This window comes from Schistocerca gregaria, chromosome 2 (genome assembly GCF_023897955.1).
Source record: "Schistocerca gregaria isolate iqSchGreg1 chromosome 2, iqSchGreg1.2, whole genome shotgun sequence".
NCBI lineage: Eukaryota > Metazoa > Arthropoda > Insecta > Orthoptera > Acrididae > Schistocerca > Schistocerca gregaria.
In genome coordinates this window covers 739,381,972-739,391,270 of record NC_064921.1, presented here as the reverse complement: position 1 = coordinate 739,391,270, position 9,299 = coordinate 739,381,972, and the positions used below count along the sequence as shown (strand labels likewise).

At 47.5% G+C, this 9,299-nt stretch overlaps 1 pseudogene; it reads right to left on the bottom strand.

The window, feature by feature from the left end:
• Positions 1–249: 249 nt before the first annotated feature.
• LOC126337488 (U2 spliceosomal RNA) lies at positions 250–427 on the bottom strand (annotated as a pseudogene).
• Positions 428–9,299: the final 8,872 nt, after the last annotated feature.

The window sequence follows — 9,299 nt, the reverse complement described above, 5'->3', positions numbered from 1 at the left end:
CGGGTGAAAGGGAGGGCAGAGCACCACGGATATGATCCAAAAGCTGTAGCGGTATTCAGACGATTTCTCTTTGCAGCAAGATCTTTTAACGAAATTTCAACCTCCCCATTTACACAGGGAGAGATGGTCATCGTACAAAAAATTAGCTATATTGGCGAATTTATACTGCGGTACGTAGCATCAACCTGATATTTACAACTTCTCTGTGTTGTTGACCATGCGAGACTTCATATATGGCGGACATTTGTTTACTTTAAGAGAGTTCGCTGTGGAGAGGCATTCTGTGACAGAGTTATGGCATATTCTTAGCACTCCGTCATGAACCAAAAATGATTTTAATATTTTAGTCCTGTGATGCAGGACGTGGCAGGTATTAAGCTGATAAGAACAGATTCTTCTACTTAGTGAGAGAATACTTTGAGGAAATGTAGCCTATCCCCTACTATTGTACAGGATTTTCACGATAAGTAACGATACTTTAACGATGTGAAAACATGTGTATGGTCATTTCATCTATCTTCGAAACTATCTTGTATAAAATGGAGGGCCGGCCGTAGTGGCCGAGCAGTTCTAGGCGCTTCAATCTGGAACTGCGCGACCACTACGGTCGCAGGTTCGAATCCTACCTCGGGCATGGATATGTGTGATGTGTCCTTAGGTTAGTTAGGTTTAAATAGTTCTAGGTTCTAGGGGACTGATGACTTCAGATGTCAAGTCCCATAGTGCTCAGAGCCATTTGAACCATAAAAGGGAGGAATCGACATTTTGCATGAAAAAATTTGAGGTGTGTTGACAGAACAATTTCCCTGTTCTGAATTTTGTAAACTAAGGAGTCTATCTCAGTAGTGAAACTGCAGGCAGTCCAAGGCGTGCGGGACTGCTATGGTCAGTGGCTGGAGTGGCCGTAGGGGGTCAGGCGATCGGAAGTTAAGGCTTAAGGCAGTTTCTCGGATGGCGAGCTCTTCAGGTACACAATACCCTCGCTAGATGGCGCTGGACTTGACTGGAGGTGACTGGAATTTTTTTTTCTTCTTGAATCGCTGTGGTCAGGCAAGATAATCAGCACCACACTCATAAAAATATCGTACGACATACACTCCTGGAAATTGAAATAAGAACACCGTGAATTCATTGTCCCAGGAAGGGGAAACTTTATTGACACATTCCTGGGGTCAGATACATCACATGATCACACTGACAGAACCACAGGCACATAGACACAGGCAGCAGAGCATGCACAATGTCGGCACTAGTACAGTGTATATCCACCTTTCGCAGCAATGCAGGCTGCTATTCTCCCATGGAGACGATCGTAGAGATGCTGGATGTAGTCCTGTGGAACGGCTTGCCATGCCATTTCCACCTGGCGCCTCAGTTGGACCAGCGCCCGTGCTGGACGTGCAGACCGCGTGAGACGACGCTTCATCCAGTCCCAAACATGCTCAATGGGGGACAGATCCGGAGACCTTGCTGGCCAGGGTAGTTGACTTACACCTTCTAGAGCACGTTGGGTGGCACGGGATACATGCGGACGTGCATTGTCCTGTTGGAACAGCAAGTTCCCTTGCCGGTCTAGGAATGGTAGAACGATGGGTTCGATGACGGTTTGGATGTAACGTGCACTATTCAGTGTCCCCTCGACGATCACCAGAGGTGTACAGCCAGTGTAGGAGATCGCTCCTCACACCATGATGCCGGGTGTTGGCCCTGTGTGCCTCGGTTGTATGCAGTCCTGATTGTGGCGCTCACCTGCACGGCGCCAAACACGCATACGACCATCATTGGCACCAAGGCAGAAGCGACTCTCATCGCTGAAGACGACACGTCTCCATTCGTCCCTCCATTCACGCCTGTCGCGACACCACTGGAGGCGGGCTGCACGATGTTGGGGCGTGAGCGGAAGACGGCCTAACGGTGTACGGGACCGTAGCCCAGCTTCATGGATACGGTTACGAATGGTCCTCGCCGATACCCCAGGAGCAACAGTGTCCCTAATTTTCTGGGAAGTGGCGGTGCGGTCCCCTACGGCACTGCGTAGGATCCTACGGTCTTGGCGTGCATCCGTGCGTCGCTGCGGTCCGGTCCCAGGTCGATGGGCACGTGCACCTTCCGCCGACCACCGGCGACAACATCGATGTACTGTGGAGACCTCACGCCCCACGTGTTGAGCAATTCGGCGGTACGTCCACCCGGCCTCCCGCATGCCCACTATACGCCCTTGCTCAAAGTCTGTCAACTTCACATACGGTTCACGTCCACGCTGTCGCGGCATGCTACCAGTGTTAAAGACTGCTATGGAGCTCCGTATGCCACGGCAAACTGGCTGACACTGGCGGCGGCGGTGCACAAATGCTGCGCAGCTAGCGCCATTCGACGGCCAACACCGCGGTTCCTGGAGTGTCCGCTGTGCCGTGCGTGTGATCATTGCTTGTACAGCCCTCTCGCAGTGTCCGGAGCAAGTATGGTGGATCTGACACACCGGTGTCAATGTGTTCTTTTTTCCATTTCCAGGAGTGTATTTCCCATATTTCTGTGGGCTAGGATGCGAATTATGATTCGTAAATAGGTGTAAGTGTGTTTTATTCCCAAATAATGTTGGAACAGGAGCTCTGTTTCCTATACCTAAACATTCGCTCCCTCCACAGCAACAAATACCTCTTCATGTATACCCTGTCCCAGCACCAGGTCGACTCCTTCATCCTTAATGATACTTTCCCCCAACCTCACTATGTTGTCCATACCTTTCCCTACCTCTTTCATGGCACAGGCAATCCCCTTCCCCTAGCGCAAGGTTAGGTCAGCATTGGCCACCTCAAACATATACCTGTACAGCCATGACCACAGCTCAGTGACCCGACCTGACACCTCATCCTCAGCGTCTTTTATCCCTCACCTGTGCCAGTATCTATGCCTGTTCCACAGCTCCTCTCTCTTAAGCATTCATCTCCCATGTTGATCGCACCTTCTCCACTTGTGTGATTGCCGCATACCTCAACATCCACAACAGCGACCCTGCCATCCTTCAGCAGTAGCATCAGTTCCTCGCTGCTGTCCATAGTGACCTCGCCCACCTCCCACAGCACACCCATCCCAAAAGTCACTCCACCCCAGATGTTGTACTCGCTCCCCCCAACCTCCTTGGTCCTTGACCCAGTTGGTAGCGACCACCTCTCTGTCCTTCTTACCATCTCCTCAGCCCATTTGCCCACTTCCTGCCCCCCACCCTACTGCCCCTCAGCAGTCTGTCCATGATTACCACCAAGCTGACTGGGATGCCTACAGGGAATCCATTGACTCACGAGTCAAAAGCCACCTACTTACCTTTTACCATCTCACTGGATAACTCATGCATCGATCTGCTCCCAGAAGACCATCACTGATGTCATGGAGGCCCATGTTCCTACCAAACTTATCCTCCCTCACTGCCCTATTCTCGACAGGCCATCCTTATTCTGTGCGAATCCCGTAGGCTCCACCCATCCTTCCTCCACACCTGTGACCAGCATACACTTCTGCACCACCGGAAATTACAACAACAGGTCCACAACATCAAATAAACGCCAGGACTGGTGCCAGACATGTACAAAACTCAACTTCAGCATCCCTCTCAGCTCCTCCAAGTACTGGTCTTGCTTCCATCACTTTACTGGCAACCATCCCACCCAGAAATACTCCCTTCTCCCAAGTGACTGCCCCTTCACTGACAACATCAGTAAGGCTAACCGTTTTGCTTCCCACCTCTCTGAGATCTTCTCGGTTCCTGACCATCCTAACTATAATTACTTCATTTTGCCCACAATCCTTGAACGCTCCAACACCACCATCTAGCCACTCGCCCTATTTTCCAGTACTTAGATCAGTTACCCCCTCAGATTTAAATGCTCCCATTACAGTTCACGACATCTGACTAATACTCCACTCCAAAAGAAAAACTGCCGCTGGTCGTGATGGTGTCCCTACAGCCATGTCAAAGAATCTCCCTCCTTCCGGGCTGTCCTTGCTACTTTGTATAGTGTCATCCTCTCTGACAGCTTTTGCCCTGAACTGTGGAAGACTTCCCACGTCCTGCTGTTCCCTACATGCAACAAACCCCCCCTCTGACGCCTCTTCCTATCATCCCACCTGCATCACCTCCATGTTCAGTAATGTTTTTGAGTCCATCCCAATGTATTCATCACCATCTTAACCGGCACCACCTCCTTCCCCTTACCCATTGTGGCTTCCGGACCTCCTTCTCAGCTGACGACCAAGTCCTTAACCTTACCAGTAATCTTTTCTCCAACTTAACTTCCATGGTTCTGCTATCTTTGTTTTCCTTGACCTCCAGAACGTCTATGACCATGTATGGCACCCCAGGCTCCTGTTTAAACTCCAGACTTACACCCTTCCCATCAGTTTCGTCTGTCTCGTTACTTCCTTCCTTTCCTATCGTCCTTCCTATTTCAATATTCACAATACCAACTCCTGTACGTTCTACCATACTGTGAGCATGCCCAAAGGCTCCATCCTTTCCCCTCTCCTCTATCTCCTGTATACTGCAAATATGCCCAAACCCCTCATGCCTGTGTTCATCTCCTCCAATTTGCTGATGAGACTGCTTTAAAGGCCTTCTATCCTACCCTTCAACAGTCCAAACCTAGCCTTCAGACTCATCAACCAGCGGCTCCTTTGTGTCAGCCCTTCCAAGACCCAGGCAATCATAATAGGTTGTTCCGCCCCCTCCTTTCAGCTCCACAATTTTTACCTTACCATTTATGGTCATCATATCCATCTCATTCCTACCCTGAAATACCTTGGCCTCACCCTCGACCATCACCTCACCTGGATTCTCCATCTCCTTACGATTCAACACAAAGCCCACAATAGACTCCCCCTCCAGAAACTCCTGTCTGGTTGGACATGGAGATTGCACCATCCCACCATCCTTCTCACTTGCATAGCCTTGATGCATCCCATCCTTTGTTTTGGCAGCATTGCCTATATTTCTGCCCCACCCAGACTCTATAGAGCCCTCCAAATCCTCGAACACCATGCACTACACCTCGCTTTTCATATTCACCTCCTGTCCTCCACACAGATCCTCTACAACCCCACCCCTTTCCCACAACTTTTCCTGAAACACATCCAACCCTGTGCTTCATCCTCCCCACCCATTTGTGTCTTCTATCTATCCACTACCTTTACCATTGTGTCCTGCCCTCTCTCCATCTCCACGCCCTCCACCTCCTTTAGCAACGTGCCTTCCAGTGTCTACCCCTCCCAGATTATGAGCTTCTCCCTGAAATCTACCCCTGCTACTAACTGTAACCCAATTTCCCCCTCCCCCTCCTTGGGGCTTCCTCTCCACTTCTTTTTCCTTGCCCTGAGAGGTTTTTTCTCACTCCTACATCCTCTCCCTCTCCAGTGCGCCCCTTAGCATTACATTCCCTCCTTACGTGCCTTCCCACTCCCTCTCCCATCCCATCTGTCTCTTGCCTTTGGCGTGCCCCTTGACCCTCTTTATTTTCATCCCACCCCTTCCAGCCCTACCTCCCTCACTGCCCCCTCCTCTCCCCTCTTTTCCATCCTCTCATTTCTCGCCTTCTTTGGCAGGTCCCCCAGCCCCCAACAGTTTTAGCTCTTCATCAGGTGTGCTCTGTCTCATGCAGTGGTTTTTAATGTGTCATCATTCTGGTGTGTTTTAATAGTGTGGCCACCTTTTAACTTGTGTATCTGACTTCAGTGTATTTTATGTGCTACACACATCACCCACTGTGTTTTTAATCTTTATATAAACTTTTAACTGTCCCACAATTAACGTCTCTTTATCAGCGTCTATTTTAACCCCCATTGTCTCCCCCTATTATGTTCTCTCTTTTTATCCCTCTTTTTATCGCCTTTTATATGGATCGTTTCCTCTTTATATTTATAATGTCATTCTGCTGAAGAGCGGCAGATTGTGCTGCTGCCAGCCCTTCGCTGCCCATATGGGACAGAGGAATGTGAGCACAATGGGCAGTGGGACAGTGGGTCACTAACATTATTACTCATCCTTATGTTCCTCCCACCAGCTATTCACTTGTAGACCGACAGGTGGTTACTCCCCTGCACTTCAATGATAGCTCCCTGTCCTGTCATTATCACCTATCGTTCCCATATACTCGTACAACTATTGGCTAGACCTGCTCTCTGCAGGCCTCCTTGGCAGCCCGATCGGCTTGTTCATTGCCCCATATGCCGACATGACCAGACACCCAGCAGAAGGATACTTCTGTACCCCGCCGTTGGAGCAAATACCGTTGGTCATGTATCAGTTGGACCATCTTCTCAGTCGAGGGGCAGCAGTCTTCCCAGAACTTGTATCTGCAACAGTCCAGACGATTGACTGATCTGGCTTTGTAACATCAATCTTAATGGCCTTGTTCTGCTGATATTGCGAATGGCTGAAAGCAAGGGGAAACTGCGAGGTGCATTCAAGTTCTAAGGCCTCCGATTTTTTTTCTAATTAACTACTCACCCAAGATCGATGAAACTGGCGTTACTTCTCGACGTAATCGCCCTGCAGACGTACACATTTTTCACAACGCTGACGCCATGATTCCATGGCAGCGGCGAAGGCTTCTTTAGTGGTGAATAGTAGGCTGAAGTTCAAGACATTAGTCAGGAAGAATCAATACGCAAAGAAGTAGGATATGGAAGTTCTAAGGAATGACGAGATACGTTTGAAGTTCTCTAATGCTATAGATACAGCAATAAGGAATAGTGCAGTAGGCAACACAGTTGAAGAGGAATGGACGTCTCTAAAAAGGGCCATCACAGAAGTTGGGAAGGAAAACACAGGTACAAAGAAGGTAGCTGCGAAGAAACCATGGGTAACAGAGGAAATACTTCAGTTAATTGATGAAAGGAGGAAGTACAAACATGTTCCGGGGAAATCAAGAATACAGAAATACAAGTCGCTGAGGAATTAAATAAATAGGAAGTGCAGGGAAGCTAAGACGAAATGGCTGCAGGAAAAATGTGAAGACATCGAAAAAGATATGATTGTCGGAAGGACAGACTCGGCATACAGGAAAGTGAAAACAACCTTTGCTGACATTAAAACCAAGGGTCGTAACATTAAGAGTGCAACGGGAATTCCACTGTTAAATGCAGAGGAGAGAGCAGATAGGTGGAAAGAATACATTGAAAGCCTCTATGAGGGTGAAGATTTGTCTGATGTGATAGAAGAAGAAACAGGAGTCGATTAAGAAGAGATAGGAGATCCAGTATTAGAATCGGAATTTAAAAGAGCTTTGGAGGACTTACGGTCAAATAAGGCAGAAGGGATAGATAACATTCCATCAGAATTTCTAAAATCATTCGGGGAAGTGGCAACAAAACGACTATTCACGTTGGTGTGTAGAATATATGAGTCTGGCGACATACCATCTGACTTTCGGAAAAGCATCATCCACACAATTCCGAAGGCGGCAAGAGCTGACAAGTGCGAGAATTATCGCACAGTCAGCTTAACATCTCATGCATCGAAGCTGCTTACAAGAATAATATACAGAAGAATGGAAAAGAAAATTGAGAATGCGTTAGGTGACGATCAATTTGGCTTTAGGAAAAGTAAAGGCACGAGAGAGGCAATTCTGACCTTACGGCTAATAATGGAAGCAAGGCTAAAGAAAAATCAAGACATGTTCATAGGATTTGTCGACCTGGAAAAAGCGTTCGACAATATAAAATGGTGCAAGCTGTTCGAGATACTGAAAAAAGTAGGGGTAAGCTATAGGGAGAGACGGGTCATATACAATATGTACAACAACCAAGAGGGAATAATAAGAGTGGACGATCAAGAACGAAGTGCTCGTATTAAGAAGGGAGTAAGACAAGGCTGTAGCCTTTCGCCCCTACTCTTCAATCTGTACATCTAGGAAGCAATGATGAAAATAAATGAAAGGTTCAGGAGTGGAATTAAAATACAAGGTGAAAGGATATCATTGATTCGATTCGCTGATGACATTGCTATCCTGAGTGAAAGTGAAGAAGAATTAAATGATCTGCTGAACAGAATGAACAGTCTAATGAGTACACAGTATGGTTTGAGAGTAAATCGGAGAAAGACGAAGGTAATGAGAAGTAGTAGAAATGAGAACAGCGAGAAACTCAACATCAGGATTGATGGTCACGCAGTCATTGAAGTTAAGGAATTCTGCTACCTAGGCAGTAAAATAACCAATGACGGACGGAGCAAGGAGGACATCAAAAGCAGACTCGCTATGGCAAGAAAGGCATTTCTGGCCAAGAGAAGTCTACTAGTATCAAATACCGGCCTTAATTTGAGGAAGAAATTTCTGAGGATGTACGTCTGGAGTACAGCATTGTGTGGTAGTGAAACATGGACTGTGGGAAAACCGGAACAGAAGAGAATCGAAGCATTTGAGATGTGGTGCTATAGACGAATGTTGAAAATTAGGTGGACTGATAAGGTAAGGAATGAGGAGGTTGTACGCAGAATCGGAGAGGAAAGGAATATGTGGAAAACACTGATAAGGAGAAGGGACAGGATGATAGGACATCTGCTAAGACATGAGGGAATGACTTCCATGGTACTAGAGTGAGCTGTAGAGGGCAAAAACTGTAGAGGAAGACAGAGATTGGAATTCGTCAAGCAAATAATTGAGGACGTAGGTTGCAAGTGCTACTCTGAGATGAAGAGGTTAGCACAGGAAAGGAATTCGTGGCGGGCCGCATCAAACCAGTCAGTAGACTGATGAGCAAAAAAAAAAAAAAAAAAAAAAAAAAAAAAAAAGTCTGTTTTGACCACTGGAAAATCGCTGACGCAATAGCAGCACAGCTGGTGAATGTGCTGCCACAGAGAGTGTCTATCATTGTTGGAAGAATCCAAAAGTTACTAAGAGCAAGGTCAGGTGCGTAGGGAGCATGAGGAATCACTTCAAAGTTGTTATCACGAAGAAACTATTGCGTAACATTAGCTCGATGTTCGGGTGCGTTGTCTTGGTGAAACAGCACACGCGCAGCCCTTCCCGGACGTTTTTGTTGCAGTGCGGGGAGGAATTTGTTCTTCAAAACATTTTCGTAGGATGCACCTGTTACCGTAGTGCCCTTTGGAACGCAATGGGTAAGGATTACGCCCTCGCTGTCCCAGAACATGGACACCATCATATTTTCACCACTGGCGGTTACCCGAAATATTTTTTGTGGCGGTGAATCTGTGTGCTTCCATTGAGCTGACTGGCGCTTTGTTTCTGGATTGCAAAATGGCATCCACGTCTCATCCATTGTCACAACCGACGAAAAGAAAGTCCCTT